This window comes from Carlito syrichta, unplaced genomic scaffold, assembly GCF_000164805.1.
Source record: "Carlito syrichta isolate Samal-C Ts95f unplaced genomic scaffold, Tarsius_syrichta-2.0.1 Scaffold312570, whole genome shotgun sequence".
Classification (NCBI taxonomy): Eukaryota; Metazoa; Chordata; class Mammalia; order Primates; family Tarsiidae; genus Carlito; species Carlito syrichta.
In genome coordinates this window covers 494,635-504,626 of record NW_007256666.1, presented here as the reverse complement: position 1 = coordinate 504,626, position 9,992 = coordinate 494,635, and the positions used below count along the sequence as shown (strand labels likewise).

Sequence of the window (9,992 nt, the reverse complement as noted above, 5' to 3'; positions counted from 1 at the left end):
TGCCTCCCAAAGGCGTGGGATTACAGGCTGAGCCACCGAGCCTGGCTTCAATATATTTTTTTTAAGTACAGAAAGGCATAAGCATGAGGAGGAAAAAATGAAAGACACAAAAAAATGAACTTCTAGACGTGAAAAGTATGTATCTGAGATTAAAAGAATACATTGAAAAAAATATATACTGGATAAGATTAACAGCAGATTAGCCAATGCAAAATAAAAAATCAGTGAACTTGAAGACATGGGGAGGAAAAAAAACCTATTCAAGGTCAGGTGTGGTGGCTCACATCTGTAATCCCAGCACGCTGAGATGGGAGGACTGACTGAGGCCAGGAGTTCAAGACTAGCCTGGGCAACAAAATGAAACCTTGTCTCTACAAATAAAAAATACAAAAATTAGACAGGCCAGGCACAGTAGTTCAAATTTGTAATCCCAGCACTTTGGGAGGCCAAGGAGAGAGGACTACCAGAGTCCAGAAGTCTGAGACCAGCGTGGGCAATATGATGAGACCTCTCTCTACAATAAGAAAGAAATAATAACCAGGAGTAGTGGTGTACACCTGTAGTCCCAGCAACTAGGAAGGCTAAGGTGGTAGGATCACCTGAGTACAGCAGTTGAGGCTGCAGTAGCCACGATCATGACACTATACTCCAACATGAGTAACAGAGTGAAAATCCAATTCAAAAGAGAGAGAAAGAAACAGACACAGTGGCTTATACCTGTAATCCCAGCACTTTGGGAGGCAGAGGCAAGAGGACTGCCTGAGCCCACGGGTTGAGACCAGCCTTGGCAACATGGCGAGACCTTGTTTCAACAATAAATCAAAAAGTTAGCTGGGCATGGTGGCACATACCCATAGTTCCAGTTACTTGGAAGGCTGAGGCGGAAGGATTGCCTGAGCCCAGCAGGTGGAGTCTGTGGTGGTTGTGAGTGTGCCACTGCACTTCAACCTGGGTGGCAGTACCACGTCCAGCTAATTTTTTTTTTTTTTGAGTTGGAGTCTCACTCTGTCGCCCAGACTGGAGTGCAGTGGCCACTCCCAGCCACCACAGCCTCGACCTGCTGGACTTCAGCGATCCTTCTGCCTCAGCCTTCCGAGTAGCTGGAACTACAGGCGCGCTACCACACCCGGTTAATTATTTGATTTATTGTAGAGATGAGGTATTGCCAAGTTGCCCAGGATCTCAAACCCATGGGCTCAGGCAAACCACTCACGTCAGCCTCCCAAGGCGCGGGATTACAGGCTGAGCCACCGAGCCCAGCTATAATTTTTTGATTTATTATAGAGACGAGGTCTCGCCAAGTTGCCCAGGCTGGTCTCAAACCCCTGAGCTCAGGCAATCCTCTCGCTTCAACCTCCCAAAGTGCTAGATTACTGGCTGAGCTACTGCGCGTGGCCTCTCTCCACTCTTAAAAGACATTTATTTTCTGGATACATTTATTGGGCCCAGGGAGATTTCATGCTAAGTAAAGAAGGAGAAATGTCTGAGATTTTCCCAAAACGGATGAAAATTTAGGAATATACCAAACACCTCCAATTATTAAGGTAAAAGGGCAGATGCTTTAAAAGTAATAATGATTATTTAAATAGTTTTTAGAAGGCCGGGCTCGGTGGCTCAGCCTGTAATCCCAGCGCTTTGGGAGACCGAGGTGAGTGGATTGCCTGAGCCTGCGGGTTCGAGACCTGCCTGAGCAACTTGGTGAAACCTCATCTCTACAATAAATCAAAAAATTAGCCGGGTGTGGTAGCGCACGCCTGTAGTTCCAGCTACTTGGAAGGCTAAGGTGGAAGGATCGCCGGAGCCAAAGCAGGTCGAGGCTGCGGTGGCCGGGAGCGGCTACTGCACTCCAGTCTGGGTGACAGAGTGAGACTCCAACTCAAAAAATAAATAAATAAATAGTTTTTAGAATCAGGTAATCTATATTTCAAAAGTAAATTAAAATGTAGTGAACCACACAGTGGCTACTGCAAACTTCAAATGGCAACATAATACATTTTTCCTATTATAAAAAAATTATCTAGCCAGCATGGTGGCCCAGGCCTGTAATCCCAGCACTTTGGGAGGCTAAGGCAGAGAAGGATTACTTGAGTCCAAAAGTTTGAGACTAGCCTGAACAACACAGTGAGACCCTGTCTCCACAAAAAATAAAAAAACTAGCTAGGCGTGGTGGCAGACACCTGTAGTCCCAGATACTCAGGAACCTGAAGCAAGAGGATCACCTAGCCTAGGAGCTTGAGGCTGCAGTAACCCATGATTGTGCCACTACACTCCAGCCTGGGTGATACAATGAGATCCCCAACTCAAAAAATCATCTAAATTGCTATGCCTCAAAAATAAAACAAAATAATGTGTAGATACCAGTTTACAAAGACTACACATGAACTAAATTTTTCAAAGCATCTAATATAATAATGTAAGCAACAGAAATAAGGCTCAAGGACAGGATAAACCCAATGAGATATTGCTTTTACCTCATGCATCTTAGCAAAAGCCCCTCTCAAGAGTTAGTAAAAAGAGATGAATTATTGTGAATAATCCTACTTGCTGATAGCAAAAGAAGAGAAAGTAAGTTTAGTTACTACTTACCCATTAACTGTTCCTTATAAACTTTGAAAAGAGGTAGATTATACTTCTGGTAGCACAGAATCTCTCTGAGCTCAATAAATCTAAGAAAGTAAAATGCTTACTAGAAGTAAAGAGAGGCAAGGCACCATGGCTCACATGTATAATCCCAACACTTTGGAAGCGCTAAATTGGGAGCATTGCTTGAGACCAGGAGTTTTGAGATCAACCTGGGCAACATAGAAAGACTTCACTGCTACCCAAAAAAATGTTTTTAACTAGCTAGACATGGTGGTATGTGCTTGTAGTCCCAGTTACTTGAGAGGCTAAGGTGGAAGAATCACCTGAGCCCAGGAGGTAGAGGCTGCAGTAAACTACAATCATGCCACTGCACTACAGCCTGGGTGACAGAGTGTGACCCTATCTCTAAAAAAGAAAAAAAAATTGAAGGAAAGAGAAACTTCACAGATCAGTATAGTTACAATTACTGACAACAGAAAAAACTGTAAACAACCTAGCTCTCCTCTCCCTGACTACCATATTAACAACACATAAGCAAATTCTTCCCTTACAGAAAGTACAATGTAACTTAAGTGACCAGTTTATAAGAACACTAAACAAAGTCATTTCTTGGGTTAAACCTACTATAACCAAATCAACTAAGCAAAGCATTATGTCTATGATTGCACCACTGAGAAAAAGAAAAAAATCAATACAGAGCCTTCTCTGTAATGATCTTCACTGTAATAAGATTTTAGGCATATAAACTTCCCTTTTTCAAAAAACAGCAAAGCTGAGACAAAGAGAGGTTCAGTAATCTAAGGTTCAATGATCTGTCATAGTAGAGATGAGAACAGATTCAAATTTCATCTTGATGCACAATTAACAGTTTATATTCATTTGTTTAATAAGAGTTTATTAATTTAAGAGGTAGTAGTTACACCAACCTTATTTTTTAAATAAAAAATGAGGTATCAGCCGTGGCAATAGAAAGCAGAGGTTTTGTGCAGGTAGAACTAGGAAAAAAAGGAAACAAACAAACAAAAAAACCTGACCTGAGTTTTTTTCAGGTTGGGTGACTGAATGATTATGCCTTCATTATAAGATTCAGGATTAAAAAGAGGACTGACTTTTGTCTTGCATATGTTGAATTTTTTAAGTGTTAGAGAAGTCCAGCAGAAGTGAAGTCCTAATCTAATTTACCATTTACTACATAACTTAGCCTCCAGGTGATTTTTAAAAATCAAGTTTCATGAGAGGCAAGGCTCACATCTTTCCTTTTGGTTATTTATTTTTTCCTATTTTCATCCCCTCATCTTTGCCATACTGGTCATTGAAAAATGTTGATATGTTGACAATGGAGGGACTTGGTAGATCAAGAAAAAGACACTCTACAAACTTATTCCATAATATAAGTACATGTGGAAAACTTAGTGTTGAACAAATATTAACAAAACACAGCTGGGTGTGGTGGCTCACGCCTGTAATCCCAGCACTTTGGGAGGACAAATCAAGAGGAATGCTTGAGCCCAGGAATTAGAGATCAGTCTGGGCAGCATAGCAAGACCTTGTCTCTACAAAATAAAAAGTTTGGCTGGGCATGGTGGTGTGGGCCTGCAGTCCCAGCTACTGGGGAGGCTGAGGCGGAAGGAGTGCCTGAATCTAGGAGTTCAAGGCTGCAGTGATCCCTGTTCCTGCCACTGCCCTCCAGCCTGGGCAACAGAGTGAGACTCCAATTCAAAAAAAAAAATTAGCTAGGCATGGTGGCATGCACCTGTAGTCCCGCTACTTGGAAGGCTGAGGCAGAATGATCACCTGAGTCCAGAAGGTCAAGGGTGAGCTATGATCAGGCCACTGTACTCCAACCTGGGTAACAGAGTGAGACTCCCAACTCAAAAAAAATAAAAGATTCTTAAAACATGGTTAGCTTAAATCTTGATAGCTTACCAAAGGGAGCCAAGAAATTACTAACTTCTACTCTACAGGAGACACTATGACATCCCAGATTCTTTTTTTTTTTCCCCCCGAGTCAGAGTCTCACTCTGTTGCCCAGGTTGGAGTGCAATGGCATGCTCATGGCCACCAACAGCCTCAACCTACTGGGTTCAGGTGATCCTTCTGCCTCAGCCTTCTAAGTAGCTAGAACAACAGGTATGTGCCACCAGGCCCAGCTAATTTTTTTATTGTAGAGATGAGGTCTCGCCATGTTGCTCAAACTGGACTTGAACCCCTGGGCTCAGGCAACCCTCTCGCCTCCACCTCCCAAAGTGCTGGGGTTACAGGCTTGAGTCACTGAGCCCGGTCCAGATTATTTTCAAAGAACACTTAATTTTTTACTTTGGGAAGATTTACCCTGTTTGAAGTGAAACCAAATTTCTTAATAAGAAACAGTTATCAACAACCCAAAAATATCACAAGAAAAAAATCCAAAATGTTCACAAATGTTTGTAAGTACTACATGTTCAATTAAGTATCAAGAATATATAAAATAATAACCCAAAAAGAGAATCATTATTTAGCTTTAGATCATATACCATAAATGAAAATATACCAAAAAGACTGCTTAAAAATCACCTGCTTTGGCTGGGCATAGTGGCTCATACCTGTAATCCCAGTACTTTGGGAGGCTTAGGTGGGAGGATCGCTTGAGGCCAGGAGTTCAAAACCAGCCTGGACGATATAGCACGACCCCATTTCCACAAAAAAAAAAAAAATTTGCCAGGTATAGTGACTCATGCCCGTAGTCCTAGCTACTTGGGAGGCTGAGGTGGGAGGATGACTTCAGCTCAGGAGTTCAAGGCTGCAGTGAGCTGTGATTATGCCCTGCACTCTAGCCTGGGTGACAAAGTGAGACCATGTCTCCGAAAGAAAAAAAAAATCACCTGCTTAAAGATGAAACTTTCTGGCAAAATTGGCATTCATATAAATAATATAATTTCAAGTGTATTTTAAACCTACAATCAAAGATCACCAGATTTTAATGTTTTGAGTAGTAATGTGTGTTATACCTATGTTCAAAATTTTGCTCTCAAAAACTCAACTTTTTCATATAAACTTAAAGGCTCTTTTATCAAATAAAAGTATGATATTTGAGAAGGAGGAGCCCAGCAGGTCGAGGCTGCGGTGGCCGGGAGCGGCCACTGCACTCCAGTCTGGGCAACCGAGTGAGACTCCAACTCAAAAAAAAAAAATAGTTATTAAATAGTGACCACCTCATTTGGTTGCCAGAAACAGACTTCACTCCTCTGATGATTCTATGTTAAGGAGGCAGCTATACCTAGGGAAGAGCCATCGCCACAAGTCTCTGGACGGAGAGATGTGGACAGGCAACCAGTGTGAGAACGACAGCTCTTCCGCCTGACTAAAGACCCAGGAAGAGCCACAGTGTGTTCGGGCCGCTGCCCAAAATGCTGATGTCATCGGTGGTGTAGACAGTATGGCATCACAGACATGTGGCCTAGTTTCTTGAGGAAATAATTGCACAAATGTATCAACAAAGAGAGATGGGGTCTCACTTTATTGCCCATACTGGTTCCGAACTCCTGTGCCTAAGCAATTCTCTCACCTGGACCTCTCAAAGTGCTGAGATTACAGGTGTGAGCCATGGTGTCCATCCAATTAACTACTATGTGACCATTCAAAACAATGTTTCCAAATGACTTTTTTTTTTTTTTGAGTTGGAGTCTCACTCTGTTGCCCAGGCTGGAGTGCAGTGGCACGCTTTCGACCACTGCATCCTGAACCTGATGGGCTCAGGTGATCCTTCTGCCTCAGCCTTCCAGGTAGCTGTAACTACAGACACATACCACCACGCTTGGCTGATTTTTTAATTTGTTGTAGAGATGAAGTGTTGCCAAGTTGCCTTGGCTGGTCTCGAACCCATGGGCTCAGGCAATCCTCTCACCTTGTCCTCCCAAAGTGCTGGGATTATAGGGGTGAGCCATCATGCCTGGTCAATTTTTTTGATTTATTGTAGAGATGAGGTCTCACCAAGTCGCCCAGGCTGGTTTTGAACACATGGGCTCAGGCAACCCTCTCACCTCGGCCTCCCAAAGTGCTGGGATTATAGATAATTTTTAAAATCATGGAAAAATTATTCATATTATATAAAGTGATAAAAGCATGCCATAAGATTATATATAGTTTGATCCCTGTTACTAAAAATGTAAATGTTTACAGCAAAAAGATACCATACAGATAAAAAAAAAAAAAAAAAAGTATGATATTTGACCTGAAAGCACTCAGTATTTTCAGTGCAAAAGGCTCTATCCACTCAAGCCTGGAGGAAAAGCTCTTACATCACTTTTGTTTACAGTATGTTGCATAACAACAACAACAAAATGACAAGGAAATAAAGCTACATAAAATGTGTTTAACTTCAAAAATCTATAAATATTGAAGATATTCTGCAATATCATTAATCTAATAAACAAACAGATCTAGCTATATTTTGAATGTTTCTCAAAAAGATTAAAAAAAGACTATATAACTAGAGTCATTTTGAGTAACATGCCTTTAAAATGAAAAGATTTTTTTGTCACATATCTATAAAAAGAATTTTTCTTACAGGTCTTTTTTTTTAACTCGAGAAAGCAATAAATTATATTTTCTGTTAATTATCATAAGCTATTTAATTTTGCTGGCCAATACAGCCACTACTAGTTTAATAATGATCATTAGGCTGGGCATGATGGTTCACACCTATAATCTCAGCACTTTGTGAGGCTGAGGCTGGAGGACTATTTGAGCCCCAGAGTTCAAGACCAGCCTGGGCAACATAGCGAGACCTCATCTCTACCAAAAAAAAATTTTTTTTAAATAGCCAGGCATGGGGGTGTGTGCCTAGCTACTCGGGAGGCTGAGACCGAAGGACTGCCTGAGGTAGAAGCTGCAGAGCCATGACTGTACCACTGCACTCCAGCCTGAACGACACAGAGTAAGACTCCAACTCAAATAAATAAATTAATAATAGTAACAATGACCAATAAACACTTTTCCTTGTTATAGTTTTTTTTTTTAAACAAACATTCATTATCTCACACTTTCTGAGGATTAGAATCTGAAAGTGTCTTAGCTCTGTGGATTCAGCTCAGGGTCTCATCCTGAACTGCCATCAAGTTGTCATCTGTATATACATATTAATTTTTATATATAAAGTTTATAAAGAACTGGTTCATTCCCCCACCAAAGCAAAATTAAAATTCCATGACCACAGCTAACTCAGTTCTGTAATATCATCTGCTTTGTAAAACCTATCACTGTCAAATTGTTAGTGTACTTTTTTAGATGTAAAGTATCCTCAAAAATTGTCTAATTGGCTGGGCGCGGTGGCTCAGCCTGTAATCCCAGTACTTGGGGAGGCCCAGGAGAGAGGATTGCCTGAGCCTGGGGGTTCAAGACCAGCCTAGGCAACTTGGTGAGACCCCCTCTCTACAATAAATCAAAAAATAAACTGGGCGTGGTAGTCTGTGCCTATAGTTTCAGCTACTTGGAAGGCTGAGGTGGAAGGATCACCAGAGCCCAGCAGGTTGAGACTGCGGTGGCCATGTGCGTGCCACTGCACTCCAGCCTGGGCGGTGAAGTGAGACTCCAACTCCAAAAAAAAAATTGTCTAAATTACACAAATTTCACTTCTAACATTACATTTAAAAGTATTCGATGCCCTACATAATTGAGTTCAAGTTCCTAAAGCAAATTAGTTTTAACTTCATGGAGATTTCCTGAGGTATTAAAATACTCAGTAGTTAAATGAAAATCAAAAGAAGACACTAAATCTGAAGTCATATATAATACAATAGAGAATTCACTAAATAATGTATTAACTGTAGTACATACCCCCCATCAGTGATCAAACTGGTTTCAATTTGATATTATATGTTAAATTAACTTTAATTTTTGGACTTTAATTTCTGTGTCTAAAACTGGAAGAAGGAAAAGCATTTCCTAACATTCCATCATAAAGGAAAAATGTTAGGGAAACTTTTCTTTATAATCATGCTTCAAACATTTCTTTTAGTCTTGATAACAATGTATCATATAGAAAAAGATAAGCTTCTAAATCAAAGATTCCTTTCAATATGCTTTCAATTTGAATAGATCGCAATATGCCATCCAAATCCACACACTTAATTGAAAATTTTTTATACTGAAGACAAATTCTTCAAGATTAGTCATATTAAGCTATATCTGTCATCGTTACTGCTTTTTTAAGAAAGCAACACATAGCATTCAATTTCCTCAATACTTTAAAATCGTTCCTCCCCCTTTACCCCCAAATGAATGTTTTTCCATTCCATTTAGTCAAAAGTAAACAGAAGACACATCTTTGTGGTCTATCGTAACAAAGTTAATGTTTAGAAACCAATGCAGCTGTTATTAACGGCTCAGACCAAACACTGTAACAAAACACATTGAATGGATGCTCCGTGGGTTCGTGTGTACATGTGCCCATTCATAACACGGACCTGCCTACACACACACAAACTCAATTTCTGCTGAATAACAAAAATACCTTTACATCATACACTGGTTGTAATAAAATTGTCCTCGTTAATGCTAAAAGAAAACAATTTCTAAAGCTAGGGACGAGTTAATGCCAGGATTGCTGCCACCTATCAACTTTAATTCTAAGCAAAGTACAACTCAATGTCATTTTTACCTCTAGTGCAGCACCAACTGAAATAAAACGTAAGATAAGGTACCCTGGCATCACAACGGATTATTTACTTTTCCGATTTGACAGTACTTATATGTGGAATCTTTTTGTCCCTCCCACAGCCTCTCAAAGTGTCAACATCATCTTTGTCAAAGCAAATGACGAGCAAATCCCTTAGAGCTTTACTCCAGCACCTTAAGTACAAGAAAGTCTTGGCCTGCATTGTCGATGCAACTCAGCAGATACGTTCAACAGTCCCATGTCCCCTTCGCTTATAGCAGGGGAGGCGGGGTGGGAAAGAAACGCTTGTATTTCCAAAGAATCCTCTGTGTTCGGTCCTGGTACCAGAAGCGGCATGAGCACAAGTGATATGTGGGTCACCCACAGAGAGAGAAACGGAATGAAGCTTCGTGCCCTCCAAGTTCAGTGAAGACACCCAAAGCCTCGGGGGAAACGGGGTAGCAGCCTTCCGGGAAATGGGGCAGCACCAGAACAGTCTCCGAGGTGAAGAGAACTGGCTCTGGCTCTGGCTCTGGCTCGAGCCCAGGGCGTGGGCAGCAGCCTGAGCGTCTCCGGTACCCCTCCCCTCCTCACCAGCGTCAGTCACTCGGCGAGGGGTGCGGCAAGAGGAGGGGATCAGGATTGGGGGAGGGAGGCGCCTTGGGGGCTCGGGGGGTGTGTCCTACCTGGGCCGTGGCGGACGCAGGGATTTCGGGCGGAGGGCTCAGGTCCAGCTCAGGGCTGTGACCGGCGGGGGTCAACCCTCAGCAGGCGG

General features: G+C 41.7%; 1 protein-coding gene across 1 annotated transcript in view; it reads right to left on the bottom strand.

Annotated features, from left to right (window-relative positions):
- Positions 1 to 9,992, bottom strand: part of TTBK2 (tau tubulin kinase 2) — a 187,299-nt gene extending 177,307 nt beyond the window's left edge. The window contains exon 1 of the mRNA XM_008069951.2: positions 9,904 to 9,992. The gene's annotated coding sequence lies outside the window, so the exon portion shown is untranslated. The remainder of the gene's footprint in view (positions 1 to 9,903) is intronic.